We start from the raw sequence: 9,611 nt of genomic DNA, 5'->3' as shown, positions 1-9,611 counted from the left end.
GAAAAGAGGGGCCCGATTTTCGTGCCTCTCAGAAAAGCACGCGAGAATAGACGCGTTGTCCTTGACACGGCATGAGTACGTCGGACCCGATTCGTCCGAAGAATTTAGTTCTTCAGGCGCCGAAAGTGAAATACACGAATCGTTTGGCCTATCGATGTGACATGACTCGAAATTCTCCGATTATTCCGACATGTCACTCGCATGTTGCTTTGCTGCTTTATATTGCCTTCGTCGAACGACTTTTTTAAAGATATAAAAAAAAATAAATTTTATTTTAAATATCATAAAAAGGTACATTTTTAAGATAAGCTTAATTTATATTAAATGCAAATTGTATATCTAATGTAAATTAACTGATTTATATACTTTTATAATTGATAACTTTGTGTTTAAAAGTTTAAAGATGCGAGTTCAAAAAATATATAAATATAAAAATATAAATATAAAAATAAAATAAATATTATATGTATAAATATAAAAATAAAATATCGAAATATTTGTTTCATTATTACATTTTAAATTACAATATTGTAGAAATTCTTACTATATTATATTTGTTAACGATACTATTTGTAGAATGCCGGCTATCTACATCTACAGCCTAAACGATTATGTTTTCTAATATATCTTATGTATCCCAAAATCACTGTTGGTTATATAAAATTCGGAACGACTACCGAGTGTAACGTTATCGAAGAGTAAAATAATTATAAATTGGAGAAATTTACATATTTCGTTTTTTTATCCTGCAGCAAAATAATTTAGGACTTTTCTCTTTATCGAATATTTTGTATCTTTCTTTCTAATGATTAAAATATTCGTAATTTGAATAGTATTATAGATTCGAAATATAACATTCGCCATTTAAAAGATAAAATATCAAGGTTTAAAATTCCAAATTTTATATAAAACTTTCTCCCTTTATTTATACTTATCTAAAGACTATCTTTTCGGTTCTTTTGATGTTTTTAAACTGTTGGTTATATCAAAAACGATTAGGATTTATCAATTTTTTCTATCTTTGACAAAGAAATATTAGCAAGAGTTTTTTATCATGCGATAAATTTACACTAAACTATGCATAATTATCTTATGACATAAACTCACGCATAATTGGCAGTTATGATGAGCACACTTTCGCATTAGTCGCACATGTTGCGCAATACTATATATCGCAGAAAAAAAGAGAGAGACACACAAAAAAAGAGAAAGAGAACAGGTTTTGTCTATAAGCAAAATATAAAATATCTAAAATATATAAAAATATTTATTTTTGATGTTACAAATTATTTAACATATGAATGTTAAAGAATAATCGAATCGTATTTTCTCAATTGCATTAATGAAATACTTTCTAAAGAGTAAAAGTAAAAATAGCAATGAGAGTAATTATGAAAAATAAAGAAATGTAAGGGAACCAAAAAATTTGGGAGAAGTATAAACTCGTAGATTAATATGCAATTACTAAACAGAAAGATTTCATTTCAAACTCGATTATAATTAATCCGATTAATTTAAATTTTAAAAAAAATAATATATTTTTAAAAAATAATATGTAGAATGTATACATATCCACAATTTTGTTAAATATAAGTAAAAGTTAAATATTGACAAATTATTGTAAAGAAAATGTTTTGAAAACTTTCTCAAAGTATTTCCTACGTACTTATGTCAAGATATTTCGCACGAACGGTTAAGATTTATGGCTTACACGATATCATCCGATACTTCTAACGACTCACGTTTCACACGTGTCGCACTGTCTTGACAAATGTTTTCGGAATCTCTCTTGAAATTTAGCCGCGCAGCCTGCGTTTTTCTACGTAATCGATAAAGTTAAATATTGAACACATATAAAAAAGTCTTTGGCAACTCTCTCTAAAACAACCACTGAAAAAGTGATGTTCTCGGTCCAAACGCTTCTCTTTAAATATGTAATCGAAGAAATTTCAGTACATCATGAATAATTATATGACAAATGACAAGATAATAGATTAGAGAACTTATTTTAAAAATCAAATATTCTTAAACAGTTTAATGTCGAAATGATTTTTTAAACGCTAGAAAAAAAATGTATAAACACTATTCGATAAAGAAATGTTTTAAATTATTTTATTACAGAATAAAAAAAATTGAAATATTCAAATCTTGTATTAATAACATTTTTATGTGTGATTCTTTTCTGTGCATGTTATTCAGCCAGTTGAAATTATCTTTTTTAAATATTTAATGAAGAGACTGGCAGTTCATTCATATTTCTTTGCGGCCGTGTTTACTACATATTCCATAGAGTTCATTCACTTCTCTATCTAGATATCCTTCAATTTCTTTCTGGATTCTTGTCCGCAAATCAATCGGCAGCAATCTTCTGGATAATGTGTTTCTTCATCGTATCAGAATGTCGTCACCCAATACCAAAATTATTTCCAAATCATCCCGTCGTGTCGTAACACGGTTTTCAGTCTCAAATACTGATCATATTTTTGTACGACTATACTCTTCCTCTCGCCTGAAACTCAACATTTTTTACACACCGCTCTATTGGGGCTTTATTAATTAATCAATCGCAAAAGATGGATATAGATAGAAGCATGTAATTGTTGAATAAACGTCAAAAATCAAGATTAAATGCAATATTATATATAATATATATATATATATATATGTTATTAGCTTCAATTTCTATTTCGATGACGAAACTTATAGGTTTATACTTTATGAATCACTGTCAAGCATAAAATTCGAATATATAAATTCAGTGTGGAATAATAAATTCTCAAAATGAAAGCTGTCGCACAGTAGTAATTACTTATAATAACAGACCTCCTTTCTTATACTCTCATCCACTCATCTCGTCGTTTTTCTTTTATATTTTTACGCTTTTTCCAATCTTGTGGATAGCGGCTTTTCCGGAGAAATCAAAAGTGTGTCTCGACTTATGTCGTTTGCTCTACTTTCAGCCCTCATCAGCGTGTCTCATTACAATGTAATTTCCGTAAATCCGCTACGCCTTTTTCCCGCCTTTCCTGTGCGCGGTGGATAATGATAATAATAATCGATGCCATTATGCACCTTGCGATCTGTGAATCGTCTCGCGAAGACGACGCGCGATCGTGTCGCATCTCTATATCTCGCTAACCGCGAACTCTTGACAATGAACTAGATAACGACGAGCTCCAATGTGTACGTGTATGTCTAGGTTACCGACAACTCTTTATAAATGCATCTGATATATAAAATGAGATTGTGACAGAGTTTCTCATTCTTCAAAAGTACACGAGATTACTAGGATAGTTTAGACTACATTAGACATGTTATGTCAAATGTATTTTTCAAATGTAATTTTATTGCTACAATAATTTTTTTTTTCTTTAAAAAGTTTCAACATACAGAAATCAAATAAAAAACATATGATATAAGCAAAAAAGGATTAGCTTTGATTTTTATTATAGGTTTGTTAATTTTTAATTGTAATTAAAAAATTGAAAATATTTTTTAAAACCTCTGCATAAATATATTATAATTAATATTTGGCTGTATTAATAATTTTACTTTTTAATCGGAAAGCAAATGTTTGAAAAAAAAATAACAGAAGATAGAATTAGAAATTTACGGTAGATAAAGAGAGAGAGAGAGAGAGAGAGAGAGAGTATTCGACTCTCATTATCAGCTAACAGCTTTCATATATATTTCGTCTAAAATCTCTGCGTTTCCCTGATCTACATGACAGACGGCAAGCGCGACATGTTGCTGCACATCGATGAACGACGTCATCCTATTTCCAATGTTGCATATTTATCGTCAACGATACGTGGCAATGATCCACATAATTCTTCCATTGAGCCGTCATTAAACAGGGCGATGAGAGAATTGAAATTGCACGTCCGCGAAAGACAAGGCCGGACATCTACGATAAAGAATCGATGAAAGCCTCTTTGAATACATAGCATCCTGTCAAAAGGACTCTATGTTAAATTAATAGTCTTAGACAAAACTGTGTTCCAAAAAGAAATGTCGTTAAAACGTCACATCTCTGATTGTAGATTCGCGGACAAATTTCATGCGGATCGTCTTGAGTATCAAGATCAAAATAAAAAGGGAGCATCTCGATACTCGTCAAAGCTTCGTAAAAGTTTCGCACAAGAACATTCACGATCGCCCAGTCGGGATTAATTTCCGCATCGCGTCGAAAATCGCGCGCGAGGGCCTATAAATAAATCTCTCGCGAGATGACGAGAACGTAATCGGCGAGCGTGGTTCTCGCTGTTTTTCTGTTTTCACGATCAAGTTTGCCCGGCCGAGAGAGGCTAGCTGGCTAGCCGAGCCGCTGGCCGCTGGCCGCTGACACTGGCATTGGCCTACTCTCTCTCCACAGCGTCGTTCACTCTCCTGCTTCGCGCTCGTGTTCTCACTCTCTTTCGTTTCACGCTCCGGGATAAAACATTGCGTTTCCATTTTCCACTATCGCGCTTTTCTCCTTCGCTCGCCTCTTCCGGACTCGTGCTTTCCCTGCTACTCGGTAATTCAATTCGTTCGATATTATTTATAATATTATTTATTCCGTCAAAAAGAAAAACACTAGCTAAAACAAGGAAACAAGAAAAAATGAAGAAGGAATTTTTGCTCAACGATATATAAAAGAATGATAATAGCTGACTGGTTGAAATCATTTGTTGGATAACATTATATTATTAATAAAATAAAATATGATTGCATATATAAATAGGACATTATATAATCTATAAACAAAATATGATAAAGAAAAAATATATATTTGTTTGCCAAACGTATAATATAAACCTTCACATAATACTAAATTTTAAGAAATTAATAAGAAAGGCTTCATTAGAAAATTAAGGATAGTAAATGTACGGCAACAAGGCGTAAATGAGCCGAATATATATAATATAAATTAAAATTCAGCGGAAGTTATTTAAGTATAAATTCAAGGTTAAGCATAACTAATAAACTAAAGATAAATTAAACGCCACGACCATTTTTATAATTAAATTGCGCTTTGATTTTTGTAATTTTTTGTATGCTTAACTGACATCTTATTAAATTACTCGATTTTAATTTATATTATATATATTCGGCTCATTTACGCCTTGTTATCATACATTTACTAAATTTTACTTTGCAAATATTAAATCAGACCAATATAATCTGTTCTTTCCCAGTAGCCGGCAAAAATCATCCTGAGATTCCATTTTTTTTTTTTTTTTTTTACCAAACAAAAACTTATGCATCAAAATAAAAAAATTAAAAAAAACACAACAAGAACATATCGGAAACTGTAAGAAACATTTGCCGCTCCATGGATGCGTTCGATATCAATCGTATTAATCTTGTATCTCGCTCGTTCTAGCACGTTATACGTGTTATGGTAGTGATAGTAAATAGATCGACACATATAAATCAATGGAAAGAGAGAAAGACGCCTGGTGCACGCTACACGACGCTCGTCCGGCTCGACCTGGTTTCCAGCGAGAAAAGTCGTTCGCTTCTTGCGCGCTCGAGATCGAAGAAGAGACGGTGTTGCTGTTACGAATGGCGGGACGACGTTCTTCCCGATTCTGGACACAGTGAAAAGCATCTCTCTTCTCCCCCAGCCCCAGCCTCTCTTGCTCGGTTCCCCAGCCTCACGGCTCTCTCCCTCGTTCTGTCATGAAAGTGCTGCAAGTGGAGCGCGCGCCGGCTGTGCGCGACAACAAAGCAACACTTTTATTTATAACTGGCCGACTTATATACACAATATAGAAGTCGATGGCCCGCTGATAGACAAGGGATGGTTACAGATCGCACCGCGCGAAGCCGTGGACGAGAGAGTGGAAAAAAAATGGCAGGCGCGTCGAGAGAGTGCGAAAGGGGCGCGTAAGAAAAATCTTGACGGACGATTCCCTCGCGGCCGAGAGAGCTGCATGTGCCGGAAGAATTCGTTTTCCTTTTGCTGGCCCGAACGAGATCGATACGAGAGGGGAGCACGCGGGAGAGACCGGGCTAGAGTACTCCACTCTAGATGTCTGTTTGGCACGAACTTTCCAATAAAAGTTGGATAATTTCTTGCGAAATGATGGATCCAAATCCAATAACGAAAAGATAGGAGACTCCATTTTTTTCAGCTACGTGGGTTGCATCACGAAACGAACGAGTATTATGATATCGATTGATTAATTTATCGCGAGCGATTTAATATTTGTAATTAATGTACTGTCAAGCGGAATGAATAACTTTAAGAGTAGGAAGTATGTCGCACTTGTAATAATTTACGATTAGTTATATATGGTCAATTAATTATAATTATAATTTAACATTGAATTGTTCACTCATCGATTAAGAAAGAGAGAGAGAGAGAGAGAGAGAGAGAGAGAGAGAGAGCCCCAAGTTTTGAAATTTTCGATAAATTTTCTGTTTTTAATGTGCCTTGTAATCTTTTCAAAATTTTTGACATACATATATTAATACCTGCGAGAATTCTATCATTTTTCATGAATTTAATGTTAGAAAAAATATAAAATTTTTTGACAAACTCAGAATCTTCCTTTTCGATCTCTATATTATTGACTTGATAAATAAAATAATAAATCTCCAATCTTTGAAAAAAGGACTCTTGTGACGTATCGCTGGTTAAATGTAAAATAATTTCAGATGTAAAAGTGTCGACTCAATTGGACAAAGTATCAAATCGAAATTTTTTTGTTTGACCCGATTGATTGACGATTTACCGCTAGTCGAAAACTTGAAAGAGTCATCGTAATAATAATGTGTTGAATGACTGGTCGAAGCGTCGTGTCGAGAGTCTTCTTCGACGGTAAAGAGAAAAGCAGCGGGATCGAAAGGAAGATCAAGAAGAGCTAACTAGCGCAACGCGTTAACCGACGCACTTATTAGGGAATTGCACTTTCTTTCACGGTTGGCGCACCGATGACGGCCGAAGGTGAGAAGAACAAGGAAACCGACCTCCGGTGCAACGACCCGGCGTGGCGCGAAGTGTGTCGGTTGTGGGCGCTCGCACGCAATCGTCGCAACGATTTTGAAAAATGTCCGTCCCACTTTTGCAAGGGAGTACTTTCACGGTCGCTAACCCTGCGACTGCGAGAGAGAATCTCGTGTACTGCCTCTCGACACGACGGCGACGGCGACAGCGACGGCGACGGCGACGGCGGCGACGACGAACGCGAGCGCGTTTACCCGCGCTTTTACGCCGTAAAATTGCCCGAGTTCATGGGTTCTCTAAGTGGAAAAAACCACTCTTACCGCTCACTCTTGTCGTAAACTGCGCGTGATCCTACCGGTCAATATCAGCGTCAGCACGCAGGGCAAAAGCTCGAGGTTTTAGACGAGGTCGACATATGTACACACACCATCGTGAGTCGAGCACTCCGTCAGTCTGGCTGTAAAAAAAAATAAAGAAAAAAATTAAATTATGAAATAGTTTATGAACAAATATAAAATTAACAAGAAACATAATAATAATTTAAAATAATTATTGACTGAGAGTTTACAAAAGAAAACTCCTCCTTAGAGAGCAATTAAAATATTTTGATAAAAATAGTTTTAATATATTATATTAATACATTTAAAAATAGAAAATATCATTTTGTGTATAGACTCAAGGTAACCCTCATCAAGATAAAATAAAATCCTGTTTTTTCAAAATGTCATGTCGTGAATGTCTTCAATAAAGAAGTTATCGTGAATGAATCTTCAGCATTCTTATATATCTATTTCTCCTATTTCCTTTTTAACAAAATAGTTATCGTGAATAAACCTTCAATATTTTTATATCTTTCGTTTTATCTTACCAAGAGAAAACATTTTTTGTCGGTAGATTTTTCTTTGATTTCTCAACTTTTATCTTCAAGCAGATAACCGTTCACGGGGCCCACTTTTCACCGTAAATTCTCACGATATCGTGCTCGGAAAGTAGCGAAAACGTGCTCGAGGATCTCTTTCCCTTCCTTTCCGCTGCGCCTCTCGTTGCTCGGGAGGATCGCTTTTGCACAGTCCGTGCACGGAGAATAAAACTGTCATCTCGAAAGTTGGCCTACTATCTCCCCGATCGTGATAATAGCCCCGCAGTCGCAAGAGATATCTTCCTTCTCTCTTTGACGATGCCAGTCTCTAATGCTCCATGAAAAAACGAAACTCTCTGCGGTATCTCTCTTCGTCTTTGTATCTCTCTTTTGCGTGAGAATCGCCTTCTTTTCTCTTCAGATAAGTACATTAGAAAAAACACTTATGATACTATGTGTCTTGAAAAGATGATAAAATTGTAATAATGACAGAACTTCAAAAAGAATTTTTGCAAGGAAAAAAATAACTTTATCTTATCTTATCTCTCTGATTATTAGTTACATTTTAGTAAAGGATAGAACTCTACAGTTACAATAATTAAATTCTAAAAAATTATTTGATTTGTATAATGAGAAACGAAAAATTATGAAATTACAAACATATTAATAATTATATGTAAAAATACATTAATAAATTAATAAATATATAAAGATATATTAATAAATTAAAGATATATATATAAAGATATATATAATAAATTAAAGATATATATATATATATATATATATAAGTGATTTGCATGCGAAAACATTTATAATATTCAAAAAAGTTTTTATTATATGGACATTGCATTAAACTCGGAGAAAGATTTATGTGAGAAATGATGAATCTGTAGGTTAGAGAAACTACAAGATACGGAATCGCATTAATCAAGTGTCAGATTATTCTGAGATGTTTCATACCAACTTGATAAAATATTTTCTCTTATTTTCTCAACATTGATAGAACATTAAAATTTATTGAAAACTAATATCGGCGTATCAAAATTTCACACACATATCACTATAATTCTATTAAATTCTTGGTTTCTTTCGTATCATATCACAGAAACCTTTTCACTGATAAGTAAAAGCCAATACACGACATTTCTCTCGCACAGTATCAAGCCAAGAGTAATTTATCTTAAAAGCAACTTCCGGTACTCTTTCGACATTCCGCAATCCTAGCATTTATGCGACACCCCATCAATCAATGGTAAAGCGAGAGATGCGCGTCGCGGGAATCGCAATATTTCAGGATTAAGGAAACCATACACTCAGAAAAATGATTTTCCTGCACCTTAAAAATGGAAGATGCTAATAATAGTCGCTCTGGTGAAAAATCAATACCAAATTTTTCTATATGCTGAAAATATGTGAAAATACACATGTCATCTATATTTCAGAAAATTAAAAATTACTAATATGCATATGTGCATATAACGTCTATATATTTATTTAAAAAATTCTCACGAATTTTCGGCTCTTTTTAGAATAGACCCGTGAAACAGGAATATAAATATTAATATTTTATTAAATTAAGAATTGTAAATAAATAAAATATTTCAAATAAATAAAAATATTATTACAGCCGATATAATCAACACTCTTATTTTTATGAAAATAGTACAGCACTATTATTGAACAAACAATGCTATGCATAAATATATATAAAAGCTATCATTAAACTTTTAGATCAATAGTAGAACTTTAAACTCTTGTATGTAAATACGTTTAGACATTCATTTAAATATAATATATATATATATATATATA

General features: G+C 33.4%; 1 long non-coding RNA gene across 3 annotated transcripts; it reads right to left on the bottom strand.

Annotated features, from left to right (window-relative positions):
• Positions 1 to 2,180: 2,180 nt before the first annotated feature.
• Positions 2,181 to 8,205, bottom strand: LOC140669415 (uncharacterized). Of its 3 annotated transcripts, none has more exons than XR_012047337.1 (3): positions 7,806 to 8,205; positions 7,258 to 7,394; positions 2,181 to 2,509 (listed from the first exon to the last, which is right to left on the bottom strand). It is a non-coding gene; the product is annotated as an uncharacterized lncRNA (long non-coding RNA). The 3 variants fall into 3 exon arrangements; XR_012047335.1 differs by lacking the exon at positions 2,181 to 2,509 and adding an exon at positions 3,483 to 3,907; XR_012047336.1 differs by lacking the exon at positions 2,181 to 2,509 and adding an exon at positions 4,923 to 5,698.
• Positions 8,206 to 9,611: the final 1,406 nt, after the last annotated feature.

The sequence above is a fragment of the Anoplolepis gracilipes genome, chromosome 1 (assembly GCF_047496725.1).
Source record: "Anoplolepis gracilipes chromosome 1, ASM4749672v1, whole genome shotgun sequence".
Lineage (NCBI taxonomy): Eukaryota > Metazoa > Arthropoda > Insecta > Hymenoptera > Formicidae > Anoplolepis > Anoplolepis gracilipes.
This window is presented reverse-complemented; position numbering and strand designations above follow the sequence as displayed.